The following is an 8,115-nucleotide window of genomic DNA, read 5'->3' on the forward strand; positions in this document are numbered from 1 at the left end:
AAACAACGAAATATGGTTATCTACTCAATTTAACATATATTACTTCCGTTATATAATATCAACCCCATCCAAAGGGGCTCTTAATATATAGAAATTATCCATTTATATAATCTCGTAATGTTGTACTATTGCATGGATGATGCTATGAAAAGGAATATTTTTGAAAGAAATTAAAAAATAAATTATTCCTAAAAAGTTGTTTGGATGATTGTGAGGCAGTGTGACACATTTTTTAACTAGGAGTTTAATTATATGGGTTTACAAATTGAGATGAAAGGAGGAGGGTGAGGGAGCGGGTAGTAGAGATAACAGAAACAGATAGTTGATGCAAAAGAAACAACTCAGCTTCACGTGCATCTGTGCACGCAATCCATCAACCCTCGACAATCAAATGGTATCTCTTCAGTCTTGGGCTTTCCATGTGTGCAAGGGGGCTTCCCAACCAAGCGTATCTAATAATAATAATACGGTTTATTTCATTTAATTACTTTAATATGAAACACATCCAACCTTTTCCATAATACAATTAAAAACAAGACACTAATACTTTCCAATAGATATTATATGTGTCTCATATCAAGGGATTTTATAGACGTTAAATAAAATAAACCTTTGAAAAGTATTATACCTCTATAAACATTAGAAACCACATAATACTTAATAATTTAAACATTAGATACCTTAATATTTGATCAAACAAAGAGTAAATAAATTTTATAATAATAGATTGGATGTTGCGAAAAAATCAATCGAAAAACAAATTAAAATAATCCAAAAAATTGAAAAAAAACAAAAAAACTTAAAGATATGAAAATTTATTTATTTTTAAATAATATTAAATATATACTTAATAAATATAGATTTCTTACAAATAAAAACATTTTATTAAAGGATGTTTGCTAAAAGTTTTGCTTTATTTTTTATTTTGTTTAAATTTAGAGAAATTAAAAAGAATTTTATTAGGGGAAAAATGATCAAGTCTCAAATATAACCATGAATACATTTGTCCTTTTTTTTTTTTTTTTTTTTTTTTTTTTTTTTTTTTTTTTCTGTGAGCAAGTAAAATTTCATTAGAAGAGAAGGAAAGAATATACAAATGGCTACAAAAACTAGGCCAACCTACCTCAGGACGTGCCTTGGGTTAGGTGCAAAAAAATCAAGTAATCTACTAGACTACTATCTAAAGGCTAAACTAGGCAACAACCTAACCAAAACAAGAAGCCATGCTCCTATTGTTTTGTAATCTTCATACTAAAGATTGTGAACAAGAGAAGCAAAAACGAGCCAGCGTCCAAGCAATTCTAAGTTTAAGTTTAAAACCCAAGATGCCCTTAAACCTATTGGAGGCGTGAGCAAAGATGAAAAGGTTGTTTGCTTTCATTGTGGCAAGCCTGGCCACTGGAAGAAATATTGCAGGACCTTCCTAGCGAGTAAGAAGAAGAAATATGCATCATCTTCTAAAGGTATGTACATGATTGAAATAAATATTTCTCTTTTTACATCTTGGGTCATTGACACTGGATGTGGTTCTCATATTTGCACTTCTGTGCACGGATTGCAGCAAAGTAGATTGCTCAGTCGAGGAAAGGTAAACCAACGAGTTGGAAATGGAGCGCGAGTTGTTGCATTAGCTGTAGGAAATTATTATTTATCTTTACCTTCAGGACTTATTTTGGAACTTACTAATTGTTTTTATGTTCCTTCAGTTTCAAAGAATATTATTTTTGTGTTCACTTTGGGCAACATTGGATATCAATTTTTAAAAACTAAAGGATCATTGTCTATTAGTTTAAATGGTATTCATTATGGAACTGCTAGATTACATAATGGTTTGTATGTTATAGATTTAAATAATAACGAAATTTTCAATCTTGCGAATAAGAAAGCCAAAATTGATGGCTTTAATCAAACATATCTTTGGCATTGTAGGCTTGGTCATGTGAACTAGACTCGCATTGCAAAACTTCATAAAGATGGAGTTTTGGACCCATTCGACTTCAAGTTTTATGAGGTATGCAAGTCATACCTAGTAGGCAAAATGACCAAGTCACATTTCACTAGACACAGTGAAAGCGCAATAGAGTTATTAGGCATCATCCATAGTGATGTATGTGGACCTCTAACAATACAGCCAAAGGTGGTTATTCATACTTTATCGCTTTTACTGATGATTTCAGTAGATTTGATTATGTCTATTTAATAAGACTTACATTTGAATCTTTTGACAAGTTTAAGGAATTCAAGAATGAAGTAAAAAATCAATTAGGCAAGAATATCAAGGTTCTCCGATCCGATAAGGGAGGGAAATACTTGAGGTTAGAGTTCGATACATACCTAAAGGAACGTGTCTCAACTCATTCCTTCTTATACACCTCAACACAATGGAGTGTCTAAGAGGAGAAACCGTAACTTGTTAGATATGGTCCAATCCATGATGAGTTTTACAGATCTACCCACATCATTCGGGGTTATGCTAGAAGCTGTGACTTATACACTGAATCGTGTATCGTCTAAATCAGTAGATAAGACTCCATATGAAATATGGAATGGGCGAAAACCCGTTTTATCTCATCTAAGAGTTTGGGGTTGTGACATTGATGAGTGTTGGAAATGTGGATTTATATAGTGATTTGGGGGTGAAACTATAAGGAATTTAAGGTTTAGTGCATGATTTTTTATGAGATTCCTTGCATGTTTCGTTATCTTCCAAAATCACAGGTTTTGTTGTGTTTTCAAGTATTCAGGTATAAAAAGATGAATTATTCGTGCTAGTGTTTGGTGTTCGGACATCCTGGACCCATTCGAGTGTGGATAAATCAAGGCGAGAAAAAAAAGAGTGAAATTTCAAGTTGCGCCATAGCATGATTTCCTGCGCCGCGGCGTGAAAACGATGCAATCTAAGTTGTGCCGTAGCGAAGACATTCAACGCCATAGCACAAATCGGTAAAATCCAAACAGCGCCTCAATTCCATTTAACTATGTTGCTGATGTGGATCTGGTTGGTGACGAAAAAGAAATCGCCTAGAAGCGCATCGCAGCCTATTCAACCACGTCGGGGTGCAAATCGCGAATTTTGCAAAATATTCGCACTTCCAACCCTAATTTTGTTTGCTAGTATTTACAAAAACGTTATCACATGTAATTACTATAAAAGGCAACTTTAGTTCGTATTGGAGAGAGCCATTAGACTATACATATTTTAGGGATTGAACTACATTTGGGGCTTCTTAGAAAGGTGGAGCTTGGAGAGGAGAGGAGGTTCTCTTCCTCTCCTACTCCTTTGTTCTTCACGATTATGGTTTCAAGTGTAATTCTTTCTTTTCCTTTATGTTGAATTTTGTTTTCTAGGGATTTGATGTAATCTAATTGAAGGCTTGTGTTTTATTGTTATTCTATTTGTTTAATCCATTCTATTATGTTCTAGATTCATTCATTGCGTTTAATTCAATCTTTAGTTAATGTTAAGGCCTGATCAACTTTGATGTTAGTTAATTAATTGTATGAGACAAGATTGGGTATGGAATGACTGATTTGTAGCCCTGCCCGGACATAGTTTGGTTGTTGTCTTTAAGATTGTCTTGTGCTTAATGGGTTTTTGTAATTAGACTAGGCTATACGCCACTAGCTAGTTTAATTGAAAAAAATACTAGGTTAATCCCGAACGTAATACGGTAATACCTTAGAACAAGCGACATCGTGCCTATCTTGATTAGCTATGTGAATGGATAATTTGTGTCTATGAAAATTGGTTCCTTCGTTGTTTAGCCTAGGATATACGCCACTAGCTAATTTAGATGATGAAAAGTACTAGGTTAAACCCGAAGATGTAAGAATTCTAGAATAGAGTGGAGAGAACAATAGTTTGATAATGAACACGTAGCCTGATAACTATGTTAGAGTTAGAACCCTAGGATTCTTTGTAGATTGTTAGATTTAGATTCGTTTTAATATTGTTTATGTGTTTTCTTATTTCATTTTAGTTATTTTCACAAGGCATAGTTACTAAGATCACAAGAGTACTTCCGATCTCTATGGGATCGACCCTTACTCGTACACTATGTTGTGATTGCGACTTGTGCACTTGCGAAAAATTAAACTTTGTATCTGTCAAGTTTTTGGCGCCATTGCCGGGGATCGAACCCGAGTCGCGAAAACACTTGTGGAAGTGAAAGTGGAATTGAAAATGGAACATCTAAAGAGGGGGAAGTGGAACCAAATGCCAACACATATTGCTATTTAAGAGGTAGTTGCTTATTCCTCTTCTTGATTGTGCTTTTTGGCTGCTGGAGCCTCCTAATGATAGTTTATCTATTGTCAATTATTAATATTAGGAAAATCTTGTTCTTTCTCTGGAAAATTATTCATGCTTTGTTTTTTTAGCATAATATGGAACTGGTAATTAAATTTATGGTTTGTTTTATTGTTCTGGTTTACTGAATTTGTTAGCAATTATTGTTCGAGAAATTTTATGATTTACTGAAAATTCAGGTTGCAATGATGCAATTGACTAAATTAATTCCTATTAATTGAGTTTATAAACACTTGGACGTCTCCCCTACAATTGATAATATAGTGCTTGGATAACTTTTGAGGCTTTTTGAAGTAGTGATAACTCTACTGCTGATGCTTATAAAGATTGTAAAGTGCTCAATTTTGAAGACAAAAAACTGAAACTGAGCTCTCTGCTTATTTTCTTTTGATAATTTTATGACTGGTTGGTGATGTTTTCCATTTTGGTAAAGGGAATGCCTTTGAATTTGAAGATGAGGTAGGTGATCGGCTACTACTAGATTTGGAGTTGAAGGAGAAGTTCAGTTAAAACTTTTGGAGCTTATGAATTAGGTATAACTAAAACTATATGAAATATAATGAATTAGTTTTATCGATATTCTGAATAATTGATTCATGGTTATTGATTTTATAGAATTGATCAAATGAGTGGATGAAACTTTAGCATACAAATACAATACTAAGAGATAGAAATAGGGTGCTCTGTTTTCTCTACCCTTTTACACACTAGTTTTGTATGGTTACTTGAGTGGTTATTAGCTGAATCCACATATCTGAATTTTCAACATATTGTAGTACTCAAAGCTTGATATGTCAGGCTCCTTAACACTTGTAGTCTTTTTTACGCAAATAATTTGCAATTAAGTTTCTAATGTGTTTGTTGCTTTTTTGTCACTTGAATAATGAACAAATGATGCGTTTGATCATTTCAATCCTCATAACACAGTCCAAATAATAAAACCAAAATTTGGAAAATCTTGGTAAGTTGAGTCCATTCAACCTAAAAAAGTAAGGACATTCGAGCCAACAGGTTTCAGAATACATGATTAATCTTTTTTATAAACATTGATAAGATAAATAAATATCCATAAACTATACACATAATCCTTGCATGCTCCCAACACCAATTAAAATAAAAAACAATATGAATGAAAGAGTTTAAATCATACTAACATAAAAATAGGCTTCCCAAGTAATTGATATGCTTTTAGATGAAAATAGGCTAGGCATATCAAGTAAATTACCTTACAGTACATGGGAGCTTAATTTATTAAATTTTAGACAGGATGCTTAACAAACTTGGCATTTTTTCTTAGTCTTGATAATCATATTTTTTGTGGAAAACCAAACACTGATGGAAATAGTCAGAAAAATAGTATAAATGATTTTTCATAGCGAAAACTTTCCACGTATTCCCCTCCACCCAAGTCAATCAATCTTGCAATGTCATCTTTCATGGTTATATTGGTTATATTACCATTCTCTAACCTGTTACATAATGTTAACCCACAAAACTATCTAAACAATTCACCAAAAGTATAACCTAAAAAAGGAGAAACTTCAAACAGTTGAGAGATTCAGATATAATAAATGAAGAGAATTTTACTGTCTTGTCTACGTGTTTCTTCTCCAGAAATTCCAAATCTGGCAGCACATGCATACAATTTATACAACAGTAAGTCCAAAAATTGATCACGACCATTTTTCCTTTCAAACTCTGCACAAAAGTTGAAGTAGCTATAAAAACAAGCAAATTTTATGTATCTGACTCAATTAGATATGCAAAAGAATCATTGTCCTCACATAAATCTCATTGTCATATTAGGATACATAGTTTGAATCAGATGCAACCACTTTGGCTCTAAGCAAATTTAAGGGGAAGAAGTCATATGTTTGACAGCCTATAAAATCAGTTATAATTCTTTGGAAGGATAATGAAATTCTATGAATTTAAGTTAAATCATTTACCCTACGAAACTGAAGGGGAGTTGTATTCAACCAATCAAGTTTCGTTGGAAATTCCGATACAATGGGAGTACCTTTCCTAAATCAACAAAGAAAATAACATTTTAAACAGATTAAGCATCAAGACACTCACAAAAAAAAAAAAAAAATTATTTGTAAAATGGCTTAACAAATTAAAGAGAAATTTAATATAACTTATTATATAAGGTAAAAGCTAGTCTTTTTACCTATTTTCAACATCAGAAATATAGTTCACAAATTGTTGGACTCGTGCTGATCGTGATGAGTCTCCTTCAATGATTCAAAGGAAGTAGATTAACATCCTATATTATGTTAAATTGCATTATCTATTTATACACAATACAATCAAAACCATAAGGAACATGGCAATACCGTCATTTGGTTCAAATAATGGCCAGTTGACTCCAAATAATTCATTCCAGATAGCTTTAGGAGATGCATATTGCATTGCCTGTGAAAGCACATTAGTTTTATATTTACTAAAATGACAAGTAAATTAGTTTTCAGATATTCCAGTTACTCAATGAAAACTGTGCTGATATTTCAACATAAATCTAACAGAAACTCAAAACATTCATATGATCAAGTTTGCTATACCTTCCAGTTTGAAACTATGAATATGAGACAAGATATAGCAACTCCCAAACTTCCATATCTTAGTACTTCTCGACGAGAACCCTGCAACCTGTCCATAAATTAATTCTGCATCCTCAAGCTGAAATATTTTCTCAAAAGGCTCTGTTTGCATTGTCAGAAAATGAAACTTGGAAACAAATATTTTTATGCTGAGATATTGAATTGCTCATCATTGGAATTTTATGCATACCGAGTATCTAGCTAAACAATTTAAATGATGCAAGTTAACATTCTTAAACATAGTTCTCTAGAAGACAGTATAAAAGCAGTATCAAAGGAAACCAATTTTCATGATAGAGCATCACATCAAAAGCTCCTTAAAATTTGAATGTTATTGGGAGAAACTAAAGAAATGGATAAGAGGGGAAAACTACAAAACTAATTATGACACAAAATAATGAATAGTGTGAACATTTAACATAGATTCACTCGAACTTTGCGGATATAGAGCCTGTCTTACCCCTAAGCTGAGAGATCTTTGTCACTGGTAGCACCTACAACCTGGACGGGGCCATTATCTGTTCTTTCTTTGGGCATGGCAGATGAATATTCTGAGGGAAAACTCCCATTATCTGCAATGACACATCCTTATTAGATCTCATTGTGCCAGAATGTAAAAATTATTACTGTCCCCTTTGAAACAGTTGGTAAGAGAATATCATCAAATAGTTGTTATTGCAATTTCTTGATAAACCATCTTATTAAAAATATAACCTGATAAGAACCCACTCCAATAACTCAACAATTGGGTTGGGTTATGGGTCTTTCATGGGTTTGGGTAGAATTCTCCTTGCTTGCTAAGAGAGGATGCCCAAACCCTTTATAACCCACATGCCCATCATTTCCCTCTCAATGTGGAATCCTAACAAGCACCACCTTTCATCCACCACCTCATAACCAAGAAATATATCCCAAAAGATACCGTGATCATATTTGCCAACCTAAAGTATACACATAAATCTAGGTTTTCTTGTACAACTCTATTTCCACCACTTAGAGCTAAAATATTAACCCTTAAAGACCCATTCCTTCATCCAATGCTAGCTTCTACCTCAATTAATCACATTAAATAACAAACTTTCCCAAAGGTTGGTGCAAGAGGAATTGATTCTTAGACCATCCGCTCTAGTGTTAGAGATTTAATTAGGTAAACTATCTTCTAGGGAATAAAACCTAGTTGTATCCATCATAAAAACCCTTGGA

General features: G+C 33.1%; 1 long non-coding RNA gene across 2 annotated transcripts; it reads right to left on the reverse strand.

The window, feature by feature from the left end:
* Positions 1 to 6,496: 6,496 nt before the first annotated feature.
* LOC116113767 lies at positions 6,497 to 7,637 on the reverse strand. Of its 2 annotated transcripts, none has more exons than XR_004125467.1 (4): positions 7,373 to 7,637; positions 6,874 to 6,954; positions 6,649 to 6,727; positions 6,497 to 6,546 (listed from the first exon to the last, which is right to left on the reverse strand). It is a non-coding gene; the product is annotated as an uncharacterized LOC116113767 (long non-coding RNA). The 2 variants fall into 2 exon arrangements; XR_004125466.1 differs by having other exon boundaries at positions 6,874 to 6,961.
* Positions 7,638 to 8,115: the final 478 nt, after the last annotated feature.

The sequence above is a fragment of the Pistacia vera genome, unplaced genomic scaffold, assembly GCF_008641045.1.
Source record: "Pistacia vera cultivar Batoury unplaced genomic scaffold, PisVer_v2 Contig690, whole genome shotgun sequence".
Classification (NCBI taxonomy): Eukaryota; Viridiplantae; Streptophyta; class Magnoliopsida; order Sapindales; family Anacardiaceae; genus Pistacia; species Pistacia vera.